The 24,228-nt window shown below is 48.1% G+C and overlaps 1 long non-coding RNA gene across 1 annotated transcript; it reads right to left on the reverse strand.

Annotated features, from left to right (window-relative positions):
- Window positions 1-719: 719 nt before the first annotated feature.
- Window positions 720-22,960, reverse strand: LOC117509824. The gene is made up of 3 exons (XR_004560543.1): window positions 22,950-22,960; window positions 21,915-21,924; window positions 720-873 (listed from the first exon to the last, which is right to left on the reverse strand). It is a non-coding gene; the product is annotated as an uncharacterized LOC117509824 (long non-coding RNA).
- Between the last annotated feature and the right edge of the window lie 1,268 nt (window positions 22,961-24,228).

Below are 24,228 nucleotides of genomic sequence, written 5' to 3' on the forward strand. Positions count from 1 at the left end.
GCTTTATTTCAGAAGGAAAGCACATAATGTTGGACATGATGCTTTAGTCTGTTTATAGATTTCTACATAACCAAATGTCATCATGCCTGCAGGCCAGGAAATGGTGGCCATTTCCACCACAGTAGAACTCCAGTCAAAAGGCAGGATGCAGAGAGGCACGTGGAAATCTGCCGGCCACTGTCTGTATTGGTGAGGGTGTGTGTTTGTCAAAACTATGTGGGTGTGAGTGTTTTTCCCAGGTACATATTAACTCTCTGGCACAGTTTACTGTTTACTCAAAACTATTCACTTTTTATTTTTGATCTTTTTGGAATTATTTAGATATCTCAGACTGTACAGATCAAAGTAATTGTGATCTCTGCTTTGCATGCTATTGATTGAAAATAATATTTTTTTTATTGTATATTTCACCTAAAAGCATTGGACATTATTAGGATTAAAAAATGAAGTGTAGTGATATTTGACATTGATTGATATTTGACATTGATTAGTACAGATATTAATCAAAAACAATAATTGTTGAATGTAGAAAACCATATTGTCACCTTCCTAAAATAATGGCCTAAGTCATGTTTTGGAGAATAGGACTTAGGCCATTATTTTAGGAAAGTGACGATATTCTATTTTTTAGTAGCTTAATGTTGAAAAGTACATATTTGGCCTAGCTTGTTTAGAAGTGCATTGAATATCAGATGGTTAAACCTGACTGTTTCTCTGAGAGACCTCAGAAAAAGACAGTACCAAGTGATCTCATCTCTGACAGACAGGAGAATGCATCTACTGGTGACTGCAGGAAAGTACCTGAATCACCTTTGCCAAGCAACCCCACCCCGGACAACCCTCTGTGCAGAGTGCTCATAGCAAAATAGACATCTATTCTTTGTCATCACTGTAATGTGAAGATACTGAAAAAAAAAACCCCACAAAGAAACACATGTAAACAAAACATGTGAACACTGCTGTCAGAGACATTAATGCTTGATCCCATCTGGATGCCATATGCATAGATGAGAGGAATGGCATATATTCTGTGAAGAAATCCTTTATTGGACCAGTTGTGCCTCTTCATGTGCAAAAAAACAAAAAAAAAAACTTTGGGGAAAAGTGCATAAAATCAAGTGCAAGTCCAGTGAATGCCAAAAGGACTGTGACTTTGCTGTTAGGAGTGGTTTAATGACTTTTCAATGCCATCATGTCCATTGTTTGGATTACTGTTCAGCAAATGCCATCCAGACTGCACTCCATGAAGGAGCATTAAGTGATATGGTTAGTACCAACAACTGATTTGGAGAAAACAAGAAGCAGCAGTGCCTCCAGCTGCAGTCACAGGCAGCTGTTGCCAGTGTGCCAGTCACAGTGGATGTCACCATGAAGTCTGAACAGAAACAGTACAGTTGTGCTCAGAAGGTTCCATACCCTGGCAGAATTTTTTTTTTTTTTTTTTTTTTTTGGCCATTTTTCAGAGAATATGAATTTTAACACACAATTTTTTCCACTCATGGTTAGTGGCTGGGTGAAGCCATTTATTGTCAAACAACCATGTTTACTCTTTTTAAATCATAATGACAACAGAAACTAACCAAATGACACTGATCAAAAGTTTACATACACCTGTGTGTTGCCCCATTTAACATCAGTGACAGCTTGTAGTCTTTTGTGGTCGTTGTGGATGAGGTTATCTGATGGTGAAGCTGTAACTGAATATGTCTTGGACTTTATTTATGTACATCAATTATGAAGAAATACAAACAGTATGGCACTCTGTGGTAAATCTGCATTGAATAGACAGTTCACAAAAACTGAGTGACTGTGCAAGAAGTGCGAGAAGAAGAGTGAGGAAACCCACCAAGGCACTCATACAACCCAGAAGTAGTTATAGGCTTACAGTGGGCAAATAAGTATTTGATCCACTGTCAATTTTGCAGGTTTTCCCACCTACAAAGAATGGAGAGTTCTGTCATTTTTATCGTAGGTACACTTCAACTGTGAGAGAGAGAATCTAAAACAAAATCCAGAAAATCACATTGTTGTTGTGAAAGTGTAGGTACACGGACCCACAACAGGGGGCGCAATGAACGGACAATGGAGAAAGGTGAATAACAAGTTTTACTGTTGTGAAAAGAGCACAACCAATACAACAATTAATAATTTGGAGTTTGAAGCCGAAATCTGCTGGTGTCGTGTGGGCAGGCTCGAAGGTAGGAGGCGTCCGTCCTAGTCGAACCGGAACCACCCAGATTTCCTCTGCCACCGAACCCCAGAAGTACTGGAACCGCCAAGTCCCGAATTCCCAGGTGGCCACTGCCTCCGCTCGTCGGATCCGGTACTGCTGGCGGGAAAGAGCACAAACACACAGGTATGGATGCGACAGCACCCAGTAGACGGAGAGGGGAGAAGCCGCCTCCACCTCTTGTTACAATGAAGCAGGAAAGGTGAGTACTTATCCAAGCAAGTAGCTTTCTGTAGTCAGCTGTCCTGAAAAGGTTTACCAAGGTTTATCAGAGTCTTCAATATGAGCTTGCAGAGAAGGTTACCTTAATCTCAAGGCGATATCTCGGCACTGAGGTGGAGACGCTGTCCTGCTGATATACCTCCGTCCTGAGTGCAGTCAGCTGTGTCCAGTAATGGGTGACAGCTGTCACCCTGGCAGCCCTCGTCGGCGGCAGCGCCCTCTGGTGCCTGGAGCCCGCACTCCAGGCAGGGCGCCCTCTGGTGGTGGTGGGCCAGCAGTACCTCCTCTTCAGCGGCCCACACAACAGGACCCCCCCCTCAACGGGCGCCTCCTGGCGCACGACCGGGCTTGTCCGGATGGCGACGGTAGAAGTCGGCCAGGAGGGCCGGGTCCAGGATGAAGCTCCTCTTCACCCAGGAGCGTTCTTCGGGGCCGTACCCCTCCCAGTCCACCAGGTACTGAAGACCCCGACCCATTCGACGGACATCGAGGAGCCGACGCACGGTCCAAGCCGGTTCCCCGTCGATGATCCGGGCAGGAGGTGGTGCCGGACCCGGGGTGCAGAGGGGTGAGGTGTGATGGGGCTTTATCCGGGAGACGTGGAATACGGGTGAATCCGCAGCGAGGCCGGCAACTGAAGCCTCACTGCGGCGGGATTGATGATTTTGAGGACCTTGAAGGGGCCGATGTATCGGTCTTGGAGCTTGGGGGAGTCCACTTGAAGGGGAATGTCCTTGGTGGACAACCATACCTCCTGCCCAGGACGATACGTGGGAGCCGGGGCCCGCCGCCGGTCTGCATGTGTCTCGCTCTCGTCCGGGCCTTCAACAAGGCAGAGCGGGCGGCACGCCACACCCGACGGCACCTCCGTAGGTGGGCCTGGACCGAGGGCACACCGACCTCTCCCTCGACCACCGGAAACAAGGGGGGCTGATACCCCAAGCACACCTCAAACGGGGAGAGGCCGGTGGCTGATGACACTTGGCTGTTTGTGAGCGTACTCGATCCAGGCCAGGTGGGTACTCCAGGCCGTCGGTGCGTGCGCGGCTGTCACACAGCGTAGTGTCTGCTCCAAGTCCTGGTTCGCCCGCTCTGCTTGCCCGTTGGTCTGGGGATGATACCCAGACGAGAGGCTGACCGTGGCCCCCAGTTCCCGGCAGAAGCTCCTCCAGACGTGTGAGGTGAACTGGGGACCGCGATCGGAGACGATGTCTGATGGTATACCATGCAGACGGACGACGTGGTGGACCAGGAGGTCCGCTGTCTCCTGGGCCGTTGGAAGCTTCGGGAGGGCCACGAAGTGGGCCGCCTTGGAGAAACGGTCCACTATCGTGAAGACGACGGTGTTTCCCTGGGACGGCGGGAGACCCGTGACGAAGTCCAGGCCGATGTGGGACCAGGGGCGATGAGGCACGGGCAGTGGCTGTAGCTGCCCTGAGGTCTTCTGGTGGTTGGCCTTGCCCCTGGCGCAGGTGGTACAGGCCTGGACGTAATCCCGGACATCGGCCTCCAGGGATGCCCACCAGAAGCGTTGCCGGACGACTGTCACGGTCCTTCGCACCCCCGGGTGACAGGAGAGCTTAGAACCGTGACAGAAGTCTAGGACTGCGGCCCTGGCCTCTGGTGGGACGTATAGTTTGTTCTTTGGTCCGTTTCCGGGGTCCGGGACACGGGTCAGGGCCTCCCGGACGGTCTTCTCCACGTCCCAGGTGAGGGCGGCCACGATAGCGGACTCCGGGATGATGGGATCCGGGGGATCCGACGGTTCCGTTTTGACCTCATCTTCGTGCACCCGGGACAATGCATCCGATCTCTGGTTCTTGGTCCCGGGGCGGTAGGTAATCCGGAAGTCAAAACGGCCAAAGAACAGTGACCAGCGGGCTTGCCTGGGGTTCAGACGCTTAGCGGTCCTGATGTACTCCAGGTTCCGATGGTCAGTGAAAACCGTGAATGGCACGGCTGTTCCCTCCAACAGATGTCTCCACTCTTCGAGGGCCTCTTTCACAGCAAGGAGTTCCCGATTGCCGACGTCATAGTTCCGTTCAGCGGGGGTCAACCTGCGGGAAAAATAGGCACACGGGTGAAGGACCTTATCGGTCTCCCGCTCTGGGAGAGCACCGCTCCTATCCCTGAGTCCGAGGCATCCACTTCAACCACTAACTGGCGGCTAGGATCGGGCTGCACCAGTTCTGGTGCAGCCGAGAAGCGCCGTTTCAACTCCTTGAACGCGGTCCTCGCACCGGTCCGACCAGGTGAAGGGAACTTTTGGAGAGGTCAGGGCTGTCAGGGGGCTAACTACCTGACTGTAGCCCTTGATGAACCTCCTGTAGAAATTAGCAAAGCCGAGGAACTGTTGCAGCTTCCTACGGCTTGTGGGTTGGGGCCAGTCTCTCACCGCCGCAACCTTGGCCGGGTCCGGGGCGACGGAGTTAGAGGAGATGATAAACCCCAGGAAGGACAAAGAAGTGCGGTGGAACTCACACTTCTCGCCCTTCACAAACAGACGGTCTCCAACAACCGCTGTAGGACCTGACGTACATGCTTGACATGGGTCTCAGGATCCGGAGAAAAGATGAGTATATCGTCTAGATATACGAAGACGAACCGGTGCAGGAAGTCCCGCAAGACATCGTTTACCAACGCTTGGAAGGTCGCGGGAGCATTAGTGAGACCGAACGGCATGACCAGGTACTCAAAATGACCTAAGGGGGTGTTAAATGCCGTCTTCCATTCGTCTCCCTTCCGAATCCGAACCAAATGGTACGCGTTCCTAAGATCCAGCTTGGTGAAGATTCTGGCTCCATGCAAGGGGGTGAACACTGAATCCAACAAGGGCAACGGGTATCGGTTGCGAACCGTGATCTCATTCAACCCCCTGTAATCAATGCATGGACGAAGTCCGCCATCTTTTTACCCACAAAAAAGAAACCAGCGCCCATCGGTGAGGTGGAATTCCGGATCAACCCGGCGGCTAATGAGTCCCGGATGTAGGTCTCCATTGATTCGCGTTCCGGCCGTGAGAGGTTGTACAGCCTACTGGACGGGAACTCACTGCCTGGAACCAAATCAATGGCACAATCGTACGGGCGGTGGGGAGGAAGCGTGAGAGCCAGATCCTTGCTGAACACGTCCGCAAGGTCATGGTACTCCGCTGGCACCGCCTTCAGATTGGGCGGGACTCGGACCTCCTCCTTAGCTTGGGAGCCGGGCGGAACCGAGGAACCGAGACACTCCCGATGGCAGGTTTCGCTCCACTGAACCACCACCCCGGACGGCCAATCAATCCGGGGATTGTGCTTAAGCATCCATGGAAATCCTAAAACCACACGGGAGGTGGCCTGAGTCACGAAGAACTCGATCACCTCCCGGTGGTTGCCTGACACCACCAGAGTTACTGGAGGTGTCTTGTGTGTGATTGGTGGGAGTAGGGAGCCATCTAGTGCTCGAACCTGCACAGGCGAGGTAAGAGCCACCAGAGGGAGCCCTATCTCCCTGGCCCATCTACTGTCTAGCAGATTCCCCTCAGAGCCCGTGTCCACCAGTGCTGGGGCCTTCAGGGTTGAATCCTCAAACAGGATCGTGACTGGGAGTCGTGTAGCAATGTGGGTATGTCCCACGTGAATGTTTTGGCCCACCCCTGGCCCAGTCTCTAAGGGCGGGCGTTTGGCGTTTGACCGCTCGGGGCAGTCTCTCACATGGTGCTCTATGAACCACAAACAAGACACGCTCCGTGGGTCCATCTCCTTTGTGCATCTGGTGCCCTAAATGTTGCCCTACTCGTGTCCCTAGCTTCGTCATAGGGGGAGCTGTGACCCCACGGAGCGCAGGAACAGAGGAGCGTGGGGAGGGCGGAGCTCGATCGGACCCGGAAGGGAGAGGGACGACGCGTGCCTGGCCACGCCCTTCGCCTCGTTCCCGACGGCGGTTCTTCTAACCGGTTGTCGAGTCGTATAACTAGATCGATGAGCCCATCTAAATCCCGCGGTTCGTCCTTAGCCACCAGGTGCTCTTTTAGGACCAGAGACAGTCCGTTTACAAAGGCAGCGCGGAGGGCAGTGCTATTCCAGCCGGATCTCGCCGCCGCGATGCGGAAGGCGACTGCATAGGCAGCTGCGCTCCGACGCCCCTGTCGTATGGACAGTAGTGCGGTTGAAGCGGACTCGCCTCTGTTGGGATGATCGAACACCGTTCTGAGCTCCCGTACAAACCCATCGTATGAATGAAGGAGCCGTGAGTTCTGCTCCCAGAGCGCTGTAGCCCACGCGCGTGCCTCCCCGCGAAGCAGGTTTATGACATAAGCTACTTTGCTAGCGTCAGTCGCGTACATCACGGGACGCTGTGCGAAGACGAGCGAACATTGCATCAAAAAATCCGCGCACGTCTCCACACAGCCTCCGTACGGTTCTGGAGGGCTTATGTAAGCTTCTGGGGACGGAGGAAGGGACCGTTGAACGACCAGTGGAACGTCACTCTCACACGCAGGGTCCTCGGAGGGAGAGCCGCAGCGGCGCCCGGAGGGCGCGCTTCCACTTGTGCGGCGAGAGCCTCCACCCTGCGGTTTAGGAGAACGTGCTGCTCGGTCATGAAATCGATCCGAGTGGTGAAAGCGGTGAGGATCCGCTGCAACTCACCGACTACCCCTCCCGAAGCCGCCGCTGCGCCCTGTTCTTCCATTGGCCGTTCAACAGCCGGTTGACGCCCCTCGGGATCCATGACGCTGGCCGAGATATCCTGTTGTGAAAGTGTAGGTACACGGACCCACAACAGGGGGCGCAATGAACGGACAATGGAGAAAGGTGAATAACAAGTTTTTACTGTTGTGAAAAGAGCACAACCAATACAACAATTAATAATTTGGAGTTTGAAGCCGAAATCTGCTGGTGTCGTGTGGGCAGGCTCGAAGGTAGGAGGCGTCCGTCCTAGTCGAACCGGAACCACCCAGATTTCCTCTGCCACCGAACCCCAGAAGTACTGGAACCGCCAAGTCCCGAATTCCCAGGTGGCCACTGCCTCCGCTCGTCGGATCCGGTACTGCTGGCGGGAAAGAGCACAAACACACAGGTATGGATGCGACAGCACCCAGTAGACGGAGAGGGGAGAAGCCGCCTCCACCTCTTGTTACAATGAAGCAGGAAAGGTGAGTACTTATCCAAGCAAGTAGCTTTCTGTAGTCAGCTGTCCTGAAAAGGTTTACCAAGGTTTATCAGAGTCTTCAATATGAGCTTGCAGAGAAGGTTACCTTAATCTCAAGGCGATATCTCGGCACTGAGGTGGAGACGCTGTCCTGCTGATATACCTCCGTCCTGAGTGCAGTCAGCTGTGTCCAGTAATGGGTGACAGCTGTCACCCTGGCAGCCCTCGTCGGCGGCAGCGCCCTCTGGTGCCTGGAGCCCGCACTCCAGGCAGGGCGCCCTCTGGTGGTGGTGGGCCAGCAGTACCTCCTCTTCAGCGGCCCACACAACAATTGTATGATTTTTAAATAATTAATTTGCATTTTATTGCATGAAATAAGTATTTGATCCCCTACCTACCAGCAAGAATTCTGGCTCTCACAGACCTGTTAATTTTTCTTTAAGAAGCCCTCTTATTCTGCACTCTTTACCTGTATTAATTGCACCTGTTTGAACTTGTTACCTGTATAAGGTCCTGGAGTGGCCTGGCCAGTCTCCAGACCTGAACTGTATAGAAAATCTTTGGAGGGAGCTGAAACTCCAAATCTGAAAGATCTGGAGAAAATCTGTATGGAGGAGTGGACCAAAATCCCTGCTGCAGTGTGTGAAAACTTGGTCAAGAACTACAGGAAACGTCTGACCTCTGTAATGGCAGACAAATGTTTCTGTACCATTTGTTAAGGTCTGTTTTTCTTGGGGATCAAATACTTATTTCATGCAATAAAATAAAAATGAATTATTTTCTGGATTTTTTTTTTTTTTTTTTTTTTTTTAGATTCTGTCACTCATGGTTGAAGTGCACCTACGATAAAAAAATACAGACCTCTCCATTCTTTGTAGGTGGAAAAACCTGCAAAATTGACAGTGGATCAAATACTTTTTTTCCCTCACTGTATGTGGCTGTGATTGGAGAAAAAAAACACAATAAATCGATAACACTAACAACACTATTAACCTAACATGAACCACAATAACAACATTAAAACTTCAGTTCTCATCCTGGAGCTCAAAGAAGTCATCCACTGTAGATATGACATCATTATGAGTATTATTCACCTTATTCAGCCCCACCCACTTTTATAACATAGGCATTTCTCTTTTGTCTTAGGACTTCCAGTGAGCAGTGTTTTCAATATAGAACAATGGAAGTCATTCCATGGGTAGAACTAAAAATCTTTTTGAAAAGCTCAAAGGGAACGACTCTGGCTCACCCACGGGTCATAACAGAGTGGGAAAATGACATGAAAAAGTGGCCCTTGATTATTTTTAACTACTTTGTGTTGTCACTCGGCATGGACAGTTTGTCTGTGAGGAACTACGAGCTTTGCGCCGCTGCTCATATAAAAGCACAATCAAGTTAAAATACTACCCGACAAGTAGTACCATTGTAATGCCAAGATTATGTAACATTAATATATGTATGGTGTTATTTCATGCAGTGCTTGGTTGTATCAAATGCTAGAAAATGAGTAAATTAGATAGGAGCTAATGCTACAAACACAGCTTACCCGTTTGTCTGACTAGCATCTGCCGTGGCTTCTTCAATGGAGTGTTGTAGCCCAACCATTTCTCTGGGTAAGGATCCAGTGGTGTAAGTTTTTTCTCCAGAAAATAAAAAGAACAGACATGACGTTTGGGTGGATTTTTTCAAATTCAGTGCCTTTAACCAGCACAGAGGAGCCTTGTCTTTTGATGGAGGAGGGAACAAGATAATGCTGGTCCACAGCACTCAGATCTCTCCTTTCCATGTTCAAAACATTATTCTGAAAGCAATAGTTTCCTCTTTTTCCAGTTGTTGTGGCACCCACGAACTGAACAATTAATGCTGCTCATGTTTGGACACTTCTAGCGTACTGTGTTCCCACATAGCTAATCATCGACACAGTGGCAATCCGTAAGTTGTTTGACAAAATGGAGCCGCTCACTCTGACGACCTGAATAAGGTGAGTAATTTGTTCCAAAAAGATGCCTTTTCATGTTTGGAAATGGATGGAAGTCCGAAGGAGACAAATCGGGAATAAGGTGGGTGCAGAACAAGTTTGAACCCACATTCATTAATGACACCCATTGTGATGACCAACGTATGCACCGGAGCATTGTCCTGGTGAAACAGAACACCTTGTTGGAGCAATCCATGTCGCTTCTGCTTCATTTTCTCCTGCATTTGTAACAAAAGAGAAGTATAACAGGTCCGTTCGTTCTGGAGATACTCCACCATTATGATGCCCTCAGCATCCCAGAGGACAGAGACCTTTCCAGCAGATGAGACAGTTTTTCCATTGCTTCGACTGCTGTTTGCACTCCAGTTCGAAGTGATGGACCTAGGTTTTGTCCTTGGTGATGAATTGTTGCACGAAGTTATCCAGATCTGGCTCATAAAGCCAAAGGTTCTCCCTGGACATCCAGAACCTTGTGCATTTCTGATCAACCTTGAGAAGCTTTGGGATCCATCCTGCTGAAAATTTTGTCATTGCCAGTTCTTCTGTCAGAACTGAATGAACTGTCTCCTGGGAAATGCCTACCATACTGGATATGTAAGGCTCACTTACTCTTCTGTCAGTGAGGACCACATCATGGATCTTCTGGATCATTTTGGTCAAGGTGGTAGGTCTGGGTATTCCTGATCTTGCTGCATCATCGAGACTTGTTCTGCCTCTCTTGAATATGGCTGACCAGTGTTTAACTGTAGCATAAGACGGGGGATCCTCTCTTAATGTCATTACCATGTCCTCATGATCTCCTTTGGAGACATTCCCTTTTTCGTGAGATACTGCACAGCATGCCCACCAGCTTTGTCCATTTTGCCAATCTGATACATGCCTACTCACTTCACTGGAATATTGTGTCAGCAATATTACACCCAGTGAGTCAAATTTTCACACATTCTCAAGAGAAATATTAGTTTCTCAGAGTTACACTCGACTTTTTCTGGGTCAAGTGCAAAACATTTCAGTCCTTCTTAAGCCCAAGCCAGACAAATTTGGCTGCCACCAGCCTTTTATGATGGTTTCCTACCCGAGTGGGAAAGGCTGTGCATAGCATCAAAGACACACAGCTTCCATGCAGCGGGGACAACAGGTTGTGGCTGTCCTGTGGAGATGTCGCAGAGCAGCCTGGTGCCGCATTCACCAAAAGTGATGTCTGTCAACTGTAATCCGGTGGCTGCAGACCTGAGTGACTGCACTTCGGGGTCGGTAGTCTGATTGGCCGCCATGAGGGTGTAGTCCAGGCCGAGGTGAATGGTGGCTGCAAAAGCTCTGGAGAGACGGTCCGCGATGAAGTTCGTCTTGCCGGCGACATGCTTTATGTCTGTAGTGAACTCTGAGATGTAAGCGAGCTGCATTTTTTCAATATTAAATTTAACCTTTATTTAATCAAGTTGGTCCCATTGAGATCGAGATCTCTTTTACAAGGGAGACCTGGACAATTATAAAGTTGCCAATTAACCTAACCTGCATGCCTTTGGACATTGCTGGCGGGCAGACCAGGGTTCCGACACTTTGGCCATGGCAAGAATCGGCGGTTTGTGGTTAACAAAAGTCGTAAACTGCTGGCCTTGCAGCATCGTATGGAAGTGTTGGATGGTGGGGTGAAGGGCAAGCAGCTCCTGGTCAAACATGCTGTACTTGCACTTGCTGGGGCACAACTGCCGACTGAAGAAAGCAAGTGGTTGCCAGGCCCCATTTACCCACTACTCGTACACTGTGCCACAGCATACTCCAATGCATCTGTGGTGATGGCTATGGAGGCATCCGGCAATGGATGAGCTAACATCATTGCAGAAGCCAAGGCAGCCTTGGTGTCTGTGAATGCTGTGTCTCTCCCCATGGACCAGTCCAACGTATGCTTGGGCACTTTCCCCTTTAGGGCCTCATACAGAGGGTGGGTTACATCAGGGAAACCAGAAACAGCATTAGTGAAGGTTACAAATGATCTTCTTATGGCCTCAGACAGTGGACTCATCTCTGTGCTTGTTCTGTTAGACCTCAGTGCTGCTTTTGATACTGTTGACCATAAAATTTTATTACAGAGATTAGAGCATTCCATAGGTATTAAAGGCACTGCGCTGCGGTGGTTTGAATCATATTTATCTAATAGATTACAATTTGTTCATGTAAATGGGGAATCTTCTTCACAGACTAAGGTTAATTATGGAGTTCCACAAGGTTCTGTGCTAGGACCAGTTTTATTTACTTTATACATGCTTCCCTTTGGCAGTATTATTAGACAGCATTGCTTAAATTTTTATTGTTACGCAGATGATACCCAGCTTTATCTATCCATGAAGCCAGAGGACACACACCAATTAGCTAAACTGCAGGATTGTCTTACAGACATAAAGACATGGATGACCTCTAATTTCCTGCTTTTAAACTCAGATAAAACTGAAGTTATTGTACTTGGCCCCACAAATCTTAGAAACTTGGTGTCTAACCAGATCCTTACTCTGGATGGCATTACCCTGACCTCTAGTAATACTGTGAGAAATCTTGGAGTCATTTTTGATCAGGATATGTCATTCAAAGCGCATATTAAACAAATATGTAGGACTGCTTTTTTGCATTTACGCAATATCTCTAAAATTAGAAAGGTCTTGTCTCAGAGTGATGCTGAAAAACTAATTCATGCATTTATTTCCTCTAGGCTGGACTATTGTAATTCATTATTATCAGGTTGTCCTAAAAGTTCCCTGAAAAGCCTTCAGTTAATTTAAAATGCTGCAGCTAGAGTACTAACGGGGACTAGAAGGAGAGAGCATATCTCACCCGTATTGGCCTCTCTTCATTGGCTTTCTGTTAATTCTAGAATAGAATTTAAAGTTCTTCTTCTTACTTATAAGGTTTTGAATAATCAGGTCCCATCTTATCTTAGGGACCTCATAGTACCATATCACCCCAATAGAGCGCTTCGCTCTCAGACTGCAGGCTTACTTGTAGTTCCTAGGGTTTGTAAGAGTAGAATGGGAGGCAGAGCCTTCAGCTTTCAGGCTCCTCTCCTGTGGAACCAGTTCCCAATTTGGATTAGGGAGACAGACACCCTCTCTACTTTTAAGATTAGGCTTAAAACTTTCCTTTTTGCTAAAGCTTATAGTTAGGGCTGGATCAGGTGACCCTGAACCATCCCTTAGTTATGCTGCTATAGACGTAGACTGCTGGGGGGTTCCCATGATGCACTGAGTGTTTCTTTCTCTTTTTGCTCTGTATGCACCACTCTGCATTTAATCATTAGTGATTGATCTGTTCTCCCCTCCACAGCATGTCTTTTCCTGGTTCTCTCCCTCAGCCCCAACCAGTCCCAGCAGAAGACTGCCCCTCCCTGAGCCTGGTTCTGCTGGAGGTTTCTTCCTGTTAAAAGGGAGTTTTTCCTTCCCACTGTCGCCAAGTGCTTGCTCACAGGGGGTCGTTTTGACCGTTGGGGTTTTTACGTAATTATTGTATGGCCTTGCCTTACAATATAAAGCGCCTTGGGGCAACTGTTTGTTGTGATTTGGCACTATATAAATAAAATTGATTGATTGAATTGATTGATTGAAACCGGCTCTCGCTGCAAATTGCGCTTTAATGTTGGAATGTGATGTACCTGGATGACATTCAGATGATTGCATTCCACACTGGCATGGCTCAGTTCAAGGATGACAGGCACACTCCTGACTAATTTGCCAGCCCTCGCTGGAATGCCCCTGTTACCAGGAAGCTCAGCGTGGTCAGCACCTGTGTGGGCACAGACAACCCCTGGATCCTTGCCGTGTTGCACTCCAGCAACACTGGCCTTGGTAATCGGAATCAGCTTATGAGACAATTATCATCATTTGCAAGTAAATCCTTGTTTTCCCTGAATACGCTCACATCGGACTGCACCATTTGCAAGGTCCTCTAACAATGCTAAAGCAACAATTGTTAATGCCATTTTACAATAACTTTGCGCATGTTTTTATATCCACCCATATAATTGCAAACACGTCACTGTGTTAATTGTTCATAAGTGTGTCTGACGTACACATCATTCTGATGACTTAATGTTTTCACACTATAAACAGTTTCCTAGCATCACCTCTTCATATTGGCAGTGGAATAATAGCTGTAGAAACGTTTGTACACACCACCCAGGATTTTTGCGCAGTGCAGCATACATTTTCACATTTTCAATTTTGATACATCTGAATGTTAGCATGGAGATGGACATACTTCAAACTTTCTCTCAGGCAGTGCATCATCCCAAGATGCTACAAGACCCCCGATCCTGTCTGAATGACTTCTGGCCAGTAGCACTCACTTTAATCATTATGAAGTGCTTCAAGAGAGTGATACTGTCCCACATTCATAACAGCATCCTGGACACCACCGACCCATTGCAGTACGCCTACAGGCACAACCAGTCTACGTCAGATGCCATCGTCGCCGCCCTTCCCATCTCCCTCTCTCATCTTGAAAATAAAGACTCCTACATTAGGATGCTCTTTATCGACTACAGCTCCACCTTCAACATGTTCGTCCCCCACAAACTCACCCACAAACTGTTAGCCCTCAGACTTCACCCCTCCCTCTGTGACTGACTTCTCAACTTCCTGACTGGCAGGCTACAGTCTGTGAGGATCGGGAGAAGGATGTCAGCCACCATCATGTGGATGGGCAATTCCATGGTGACTGACGTTATATTCAGAGAGGAGGCAGGCCTTTTGAAGTGACCAGGACTTAAAACATACAGACCCTAAGTGTTCCTATCTTGTGACTGACATAGTAGGGACAAGGTCTACTTGGTAGGGGAAGGAAACTTTGTTGTTGCTTAGTACAAGTTGGTGGTACTCAATACTATGGGCATGACTGACATTACAAAAAAACAGCCATTAAGAAAATTCATAAGCTTTACTGCAACTTTGTCTTCAAACTATACAGGGTTAACCGCACTTTTTATTCTAGGATATAAGGTTGCAAGCAACTGTCATTCTGCTGCTCCTTGCCATGTAACAAATCAAAAGCATAAACTGAATGACTGGATAATTATGTGTGACTGACATTAAGTGACTGACTTTACAGTATGCCCCTCTATATTTAAATGTACAAAACAACAAATTTCTGCTGATTAAACAATCTACTTTGACTGGCAATTGTCATATTCTATAATTTGGCATCTTAAAAATAGGTTATATTGGTATTTTTATGATTTCTTGGCCAAAGCAGGTGCAGTGCTGGCAACCAATTTCTCACTTCAACTGAGGTGTGCAGTGTTCTCATTCACAAAAAACAATAGTATGCTTATACAGAGCTTATGCAGAGGATGAAAAATCAGTATATGCAATAGATAGAAAGTGAGCCTAAATCATTCACATTTTGATGGGAGAAAAACATGAAAAAATAAACCTGCTTTGACATGGCATAGCTAACCTTCACCGCGTCATTGTAACTGAAATTATTTTCTTTCTGCACAAGTGAATATTTGCTCTTACAATTTCAATCACTATTCTCCCATCCATCCATTTTCTTCTGCTTTATCCAGAGTCGGGTCGCGGGGGCAGCAGCTCAAGCAAAGCCGCCCAGACCTCCCAATCCACACACACCTCCCCCAGCTCCTCCGGGGGAACCCCAAGGCGTTCTTAATCCAGCCGAGAGACGTAGTCCCTCCAGCGTGTCCTGGGTCTTCCCCGGGGCCTCCTCCCAATGGGACGTGCCCGGAACACCTCTCCAGCAAGGCGTCCAGGGGCATCTGGAAAAGATGCCCGAGCCACCTCAACTGGCTCCTTTCGACGTGGAGGAGCAGCGGCTCGACTCCGAGCTCCTCCCGAGTGACCGAGCTTCTCACCCTATCTCTAAGGGAGCGCCCAGCCACCCTGTGGAGGAAACTCATCTCGGCCGCTTGTACTCGCTTATCGTTCTTTCGGTCATGAGCCAAATCTCATGACCATAGGTGAGGATCGGAACATAGATCAATCGGTAAATCGAGAGCTTAGCCCCCCTACTCAGCTCTCTCTTCACCACGACGGTCCGATACAGCGACCGCATCACTGCATATGCTGCACCGATCCATCTGTCGATCTCACGCTCCATCCGTCCCTCACTCATGAACAAGACCCCGAGATACTTAAACTCCTCCACTTGAGGCAAGGACACTTGTCAGATCCCGTTTTTATTATTTTTTAGATACGCGGCACACGCTCACCCTCCGATGAGTGCGTTTGTGTACTAAAACCAGCTCTCCGTCTCTGGGGTCCGACCTTCGTGTCTCCACGGGTATTACCCGGCAGGGCTGCACAAAGGCTGTTCAAGCTGGTGGCGAGGAGATTCGTCTAGCCGCTCACTGCCTCCATCCGGACGTCCACCCCGCTGACGCTGATCTCGCACCCCGGGCGAATAGCCTTCTCTGGAACCAGGATACGAGCCGGCCACGCCCGTTAACGGCAGCTCTCCTCTTATGGATCAGGGCTCTTGGAATGTTGCTAGATTTTGAATTTAGTGACTCGTACAGCGAGTCCCCAGGATGCGTTAATTTCATTAAAAACCAGCCTAACCTTTCAGAGCACTTTTTGATGTTATACACCCAATAAACTTTAACTTTTACACCTTAAGAAGCGTCAATAAATCCAATGTCCGAGCCTTAACACTTTAACTGCATGCTTGGAAATTTATTGCAGGTTTTGCAAGTGTCGACAACATAATCAAAATAGGTTATATGATGATAATTTCACAACAGAAATTCAAATATAATCAGAATAATGATTGGCAGAGATTTTTGTTTTTGATTCAATAATGCTGTCTGATCTCACTTTGACTGGACTGGATTAACTTCTTAACAATTTTTCTAGGAGTGAGGGAAGGAGGTTTTTTGATGTTAAAATCCCCAGTTCGATGAACTTGATTTCCTCTTCATCAGCTATTAGTCGTTAGCTGACCACGATCCTTGTGTGATGTTGTAATCCTTCAGGAAATTAATCCACATAAGAGTTTATTCCTTCTTCAATCAACCAAAAGTTGATCTAATCCATTCTGGTATGCTGTGATGTTTCTTGAGAGAGAAAACGTTGAAACTTCCTCACTCAGACTTAAGGCCAGTGATTATTCTCCAATGCTCTGCTACTCCGTGACTGGACGGCCTGAGTGGGAGTTGAAAACTCTCTCAAATGATCTCTTACGGCTCCAATCCTCTCACTCCACGATTCCAATTGCTGCTCACAAGATGGTCAAGTCTTGTGATCTCCTCATAGCAGGGGAGAAGTGACAACAGCACCTCTCCCTGGAAGAATAACCCCGTTTCCTGGTGTTTTACAGTTTATATATGTGCTGACTCTTTGCTGTTCAGATGATCTTGGTTACCATGGGGACGATGGTGACTCAAAACCTCCTCCCTTCTCCTTCCCTTACTGGAAGCCATCTGCGGCCCTTTGCCAGTAACTTATTTCTCAAGTTCCTCTTTTCTGTTAACACTTCAGCTTTTCTGAGAATTCATTCTTTTTAAATCATGTCTTTAGAATCACATCAATCATATTCAATCATTTCATTACAACTCTCTTTCACATAAAAACAATTCACATGATCATATACAAACATTTTCATTCCTTATTATTCATTTTCATATTTTACCACATCTTAATCATTTGATCAGTTGTTTATTATCAGCTTCTCTTGCTCTTAACTTCCTCTTTCTGACTCTGCACTCTTTATCAAACCAACTTCTTCACGTCCTCTTTCTGACTCTGCACTTTTTATGAAAAACAGCTCATATAATCATTCATTTCACTTATTTGTAACATACTTTTTCTAATCAACTCTTACTTTTATTACATTAATAGTTCATTTAATCATACTTGTTATGTTGGAATCATTCTTAGATATTACTTTTAACACATTAATACTTCATTTGATCATACTTTGTCATTTTAGAATCATCTTAGACATATTCCATCGTCTTCACCACTTCATTCCATGGGCCTCCCCATCTGCAATGGAAAAGTCCGGTATGACCTCACTTACTCCGGGAAAGTACCAAACACTGTCCAGTTTAATCCAACAGCATGTATATTAATCCAATGGCACGTACTATATTCCAAGATGAAAACAAGCTAAAAGCAAGCTTAAAGTCATCTTTCTTGACACACTCCACCGACCTGAAGAGGGCAAAGCACCTTTTTCCGGTCGAGAACCATGGCCTCGGATTTGGAGGTGCTGATTTTCATCCCGGACGCTTCACACTCGGCTGCAAACTGCCCCAGTGCACACTGAAGGTCCTGATTTGATGAAGCCAACAGAACCACATCGTCCGCAAACAGCAGAGATTAGATTCTGTGGTTCCCAAACCAGACCCCCTCTACACCCTGGCTGCACCTAGAAATTCTGTCCATAAAGATAATGAACAGAACCGGTAACAAAGGGCAGCCCTGGCAGAGGCCAATGTGCACTGGAAACAGGTTTGACTTACTACCGGCAATGCGAACCAAGCTCATGCTGCGGTTGTACAGGGACCGGATAGCCCTTAGCAAAGGACCCCGGACCCCGTACTCCCGGAGCACCCCCCACAGGATGCCCCGAGGGACACGGTCAAATGCTTTCTCCAGATCCACAAAGCAAATGTGGACTGGTTGGGTGAACTTCCAGGAACCCTCGAGCACCCGATGGAGCGTGTAGAGCTGGCCCAGTGTGCCGCGACCAGGACGAAAACCACACTGCTCCTCCTGAATCCGAGGTTCGACTATCGGTTGAATTCTCCTCTCCAGTACTCTGGAATAGACCTTACCGGGGAGGCTGAGGAGTGTGATTCCCCTGTAGTTCACCCATATTGGCCTCTCTTCATTGGCTTCCTGTTAATTCTAGAATAGAATTTAAAATTATTCTTCTTACTTATAAGGTTTTGAATAATCAGGTCCCATCTTATCTTAGGGACCTCATAGTACCATATCACCCCAATAGAGCGCTTCGCTCTCAGACTGCAGGCTTACTTGTAGTTCCTAGGGTTTGTAAGAGTAGAATGGGAGGCAGAGCCTTCAGCTTTCAGGCTCCTCTCCTGTGGAACCAGCTCCCAATTCAGATCAGGGAGACAGACACCCTCTCTACTTTTAAGATTAGGCTTAAAACTTTCCTTTTTGCTAAAGCTTATAGTTATGGCTGGATCAGGTGACCCTGAACCATCCCTTAGTTATGCTGCTATAGACTTAGACTGCTGGGGGGTTCCCATGATGCACTGAGTGTTTCTTTCTCTTTTTGCTCTGTATGCACCACTCTGCATTTAATCATTAGTGATTGATCTGTTCTCCCCTCCACAGCATGTCTTTTTCCTGGTTCTCTCCCTCAGCCCCAACCAGTCCCAGCAGAAGACTGCCCCTCCCTGAGCCTGGTTCTGCTGGAGGTTTCTTCCTGTTAAAAGGGAGTTTTTCCTTCCCACTGTCGCCAAGTGCTTCCTCACAGGGGGTCGTTTTGACCGTTGGGGTTTTTACGTACTTATTGTATGGCCTTGCCTTACAATATAAAGCACTTTGGGGCAACTGTTTGTTGTGATTTGGCGCTATATAAATAAAATTGATTGATTGATTGATTGATAGTTGGAACACACCCTCCGGTCCCCCTTCTTAAACAGAGGGACCACCACCCCGGTCTGCCAATCCAGAGGCACTGTCCCTGACCGGCACGTTATGTTACACAGGCGTGTCAGCCAAGACAGTCCCACAATATCCAGAGACTTAATGTACTCAGGACGGATTTCATCCACCCCAGGAGCCTTGCCACCGAGGAGCTTTCTAACCACCTCGGTGACTTTGGCCTGGGTAATGGATGAGTCTGCCTCTGAGTCCCCAGTCTTTGCTTCCTCTTCGGAAGACGTGATGATGGGATTGAGGAGATCCTCGGAGTATTCCTTCCACCGCCCAACAACCTCCCCAGTCAGGGTCCACAGCTCCCCACCCGCACCGTAGACAATGCTGGTGGAGAGCTGCTTCCACCTCCTGAGGCGTCAGACGTTTGCCAAAATTTCTTCGAGGCCAACCGATAGTCCTCCTCCATGGCCTCCCTGAACTCCTCCCAGACCCGAGTTTTTGCCTCTGCAACTGCACGGGCTGTGGCATGCTTGGCCTGCCGGTATCTGTCAGCTGCCTCCGGGGTCCCACCTACCAACAAAGACAAGTAGGACTCCTCCTTCAGCTTGATGGCATCCCTTACTTCAGGCGTCCACCACCGGGTTCAGGGATTGCTGCCGTGACAGGCACCAGAGACTTTGTGACCACAGTTACAAGTGGCCACATTGCCAATGGAGGTGGAGAACGTGGTCCACTCGGACTCCATGTCTCCAACCTCCCCCGGGATCTGGGAGAAGCTCTCCCGGAGGTGGGAGTTGAAGACCTCGCTGATAGAGGGTTCCGCCAGTCATTCCCAGCAGACCCTCATGATACATTTGGACCTGCCAGGTCTGACCAGCTTCCTCCCCTTCCAGTGGATCCAACTCACCAGCAGGTGGTGATCGGTCAACAGCTCAGCCCCTAACTTCACTCGAGTGTTCGAGACACATGGCCGAAGGTCAGATGATACGACTGTAAAGTCGATCATCGACCTCCGGCTTAGGGTGTCCTGGTGCCACGTGCACTTATGGACACCCTTGTGCTCGAACATGGTGTTTGTGATGGACAAACTGTGACTAGCACAGAAGTCCAACAACTGAACACCACTCGGGTTCAGATCGGGGAGGCCGTGCTTCCCGATCACCCCCTCCATGTCTCACTGTTGTCGCCCACGTGGGTATTGAAATCCCCCAGGAGAACAATGGAGTCCCCAGTCGGAGCGCTATCTAGTACCCCTCCCAGGTACTCCAAGAAGGTCGGGTACTCTGCACTGCCGCTCGGCCCGTAGGCCGAGACAACAGTGAGAGACCTGTCCCCGACCCGAAGGCGTAGGGACGTGACCCTCTCGTTCACCGGAGTGAACTCCAACACATGGCGACTGAGCTGGGGAGCAATAAGCAATGCAACCCCAGCTCTCTGCCTCTCCCGTGGGCAACACCAGAAAAGTGGAGCGTCCAGCCCCTCTCCAGGAGTTGGGTACCAGAGCCCAAGCTGTGCGTGGAGGTAAGCCCGACTATCTCTAGTCGGTATCTCTCAACCTCCCACACAAGCTCAGGCTCCTTCCCCCCCAGCAAGGTGACATTCCACTTCCCAACAGCCAGGGGCAGTGAGTGCGGACCGGGCCGCCGGGCCACCCCGCCCTTGACCGCCACACAATCCTCTCTGCACCCGACCCCCATGGCCCCCTCTGCAGGTGGTGAACCCACAGGAGGGCAGGCCCACGTCGCTCTTTTGGGCTGAGCTGGCCGTGCCCCATAGGCTAAGGCCCGACCACCAGGCGCTCGTTCGTGAGCCACAACCCCAGTCCTGGCTCCAGGGTGGGGCCCCGGCTACGCCATACCGGGCGACGTCTCGGTCCTTGATTTTTTACTGGTCATGGGAGCTTCTGAACTGCCCTTAGTCTGACCCATCACCTAGGACCTGTTTGCCTTGGGAGACCCTACAAGGGGCACAAAGCCCCCAACAACATAGCTCCTAGGATCATCCGGGTACGCAAACTCCCCACCACGATAAGGTGGCAGCTAGAGGGGGAGACTATTCTCCCCCATTTCTAAAAAATATTTTTGGCCTGTGAGCTTCTACATTAACATGGAATTGCCACATGGAAGTGCTACCTCTACTACTGTTACTACTGCTTTGTGATGCCTGCATCGTCATTTGAATGATTCTGCTCAAATTTGCAGTTATCCACCACACTATAAGATCGGCCGTGCACCAAGAGAGTCCAAGAGCAGGAGGGGTTCCGTCTGTATCTGATGGAATATGGAGGAGATTGGGTGGTTGGAGGAGGTGTTGAAGGTATTGAGGTGCAGCGCTCCAGTGCTTCATCTTCAAAAAAGGTGTTGCCGATGGTAGATGCTCCCTTAAAATCATATTTCCTCGCCAGTGTCTAAAATCTATATTGTAATACACCATATTGAAGTGAAAATCACCAATTGCCACATCTCTAAAATCGCCAGTGACAGATGACACTGATTACTGATATTCATTTTATTGCCCAAGCACTGCCAAGACTGAATGCAATCTAAATGCTGTGGGATATTTTGATAAAAGTAAATAAATTGAATAAGTCCAGTTTTTGATGACATTAAATTTCCAGAATTGCTCACTGCTACACAAACCCTGAAAGTTGACCTTTGTGAATTCACAAAATGCTGCAACTCACCAGATGACATCGGCACGAATCAGAAACAGATGAGGGGGTGAAGCAGCTCACATTTCAGCTGCTGAATGAGGGGGCACATCGCTTCTTTCAGACTATGCAACAACTACTGAATCACTTCAGATGAATCACTCTTAAAGGGAAAACAATGTCTGGAAGTCCTTCTGTGTTTGTCTACGCCGGGTGTGTTTCTCAGCCTGAACCAGAGGACGCCAGCACTTTGTCCCACCAACAACAAGGAAAAATAACATTTTAAAAGTTGAAAGCATCACAGTGCTCCATTTATTCACGCCACCATTCAGCCATCCACCATGTCTTCAACATTTTGCTCATGAAAATAAATCCCATTAATGATCCACCAAAACAAACATTAAATTAAACTTAAAAAATGATCAATTGCACTGTGTGGAGTAGGCGAGGTTGCGCGACAGCATACACGCTCTCAATAACCTGCATGTCGACATCTACCATGCTCCGCCTACCAACCAAAAGAGTACTGCTGGTGGTGGAAATGTAAGGTAAACCACACTTAGCCGTTCTGAACCTTGCCATACCGAGCCGGACCGCTCGGTGGAAATGAGGCTTAACATGCTGTGATGTCTGATGTCTCAGTGAGCATAAATGTCCTCAAAAAAACAACTGGATGACTTCAGAAGGCTTCAAGCTGACACCAAACATTTGTGGTTAGTAATGCGACAGTAAATATTCAGAAATAACAATTTAACAATTTTTTGTACAGTTTAACAATTCTATGTACTCTGCTTGAAAGGGCAGAGTTTGTAGAAAATATTTTCCTTGTCTCCTTGATTACAAAATTCCTTCCTGTTGTAGTGAAAACTCTAATCCACGGGTCAACATCCCTGCTGGTTGTACGGTGGATTAGTGGTTAGCACTGGTGCCTTACAGCAAGAAGGTCGTGGGATTGCTGCCCACCCTTTCTGTGTGGCGTTTGTATGTTCTCCCCGTGTCTGTGTGGGTTTCCTCTGGTTTCCTCCCACAATCAAAACATGCTTATTTAGGGCCTGTTCCTTTCTCTGCCCCTGACCAAGGCAGCATCTCTCCATCTGGAGTTGGTCGCCGGGTGCCGGACTGTGGCTGCTCACTGCTCCTAGTGGTTGGATTGTGTCTAACTGTAATTAAGATGGGGTAGATGCAGAGGACAAATTTCATGGTATATATGGACAATGACAATAAAGGCTCTTCTGCGTCGTCTTCTCCTGGACTTTACCTGCCCTGTATGTTTTCCAACTCTCCCGGCTCCACCCACTGTTAATTAACAAATACATGTGTATTCAGCCAACCCAGAGCTAGAAAACACTAGATCTGACTCATCAGCTGTGGTACACATGGAAAACATGCAGGTCAGGTGATCTCCACGAGCAAGGTTGGTGACTTCTGCTCTGTTCTATTTAGAAGATATAACCCCCATACAAGCCCTGGGGTCCATTGGTACACCGGTGCTTATCCCTGCAAGTGGATGAGAGTCTACGACTCCCTCTGGTCAGGACACCATCCATCACAAGTTATATTTCCATGGCTGGTACCTATTTATATAGGTGGGTGGACAAGGACAATGCAGGCACATCTTCTTGTTCAAGGACACAGGCAGGTAACCTGAAGCACCCACAGAATCGGACCTCAAGTCAAGTTAAGTCTGGAAGCATGCGCTAGTATCACTCTTCACCAAAATATCAAAGCTGACGGTCCCTCACAATGTCCGTAAGTGATACTCCTCATCTTAGTCTCCCTAAGTAATCACTTCTTTGATCCAAAGTCATTCCAGTGGTACACAAGGATTCTTTGAAGGGACCTAGCACCAAAGACATCCCATCATTGCCTTAGGTCACTGGTTAATCTCTAAGTCTCACAAACATGCAGTAAGCGAGCAGGACCCAAAAGATTTGAACCTTCATTGTCCTGCGAAGATACCAGCACTGTCAAACACCTCGGTCCAGCAACCTCATGACTGTATGTCGCTGTTCAACACTTTCACCACAGACAGATATAGTTTTGATGGCTGAGTCAGTGAAGTCATGAAAAGCCTGAGTCTTGATCCAGAAAAATCACAAACCCAGACACTCCAGTTTCTCTCTCAGCTTCTTGTTATTCATTCTATCTATTCACTCACTGCATTTTACAGGGTACTCAACTATATAGGACTTTTCAAAGCCTTTGAATACATTTTTATCACACCTGGTGAGCTGTAATCCTTTGCTGAAAAAATGTACAATATGACCCTGTCTTGTTTCTTAGGATGAGTCACAAATTCAGGAGCACCCTGATGTGCCAAAAACTTTATCTTTACCTCGGTAGCAACAGACTAACAATGCTGTTGGTCCTCTGTACTCGACAGATACACATGGAGCATGCACATAAAACACAGGTCACAGTCCAATGTGAACGGTACCTC

The sequence above is a fragment of the Thalassophryne amazonica genome, chromosome 5 (genome assembly GCF_902500255.1).
Source record: "Thalassophryne amazonica chromosome 5, fThaAma1.1, whole genome shotgun sequence".
Classification (NCBI taxonomy): domain Eukaryota; kingdom Metazoa; phylum Chordata; class Actinopteri; order Batrachoidiformes; family Batrachoididae; genus Thalassophryne; species Thalassophryne amazonica.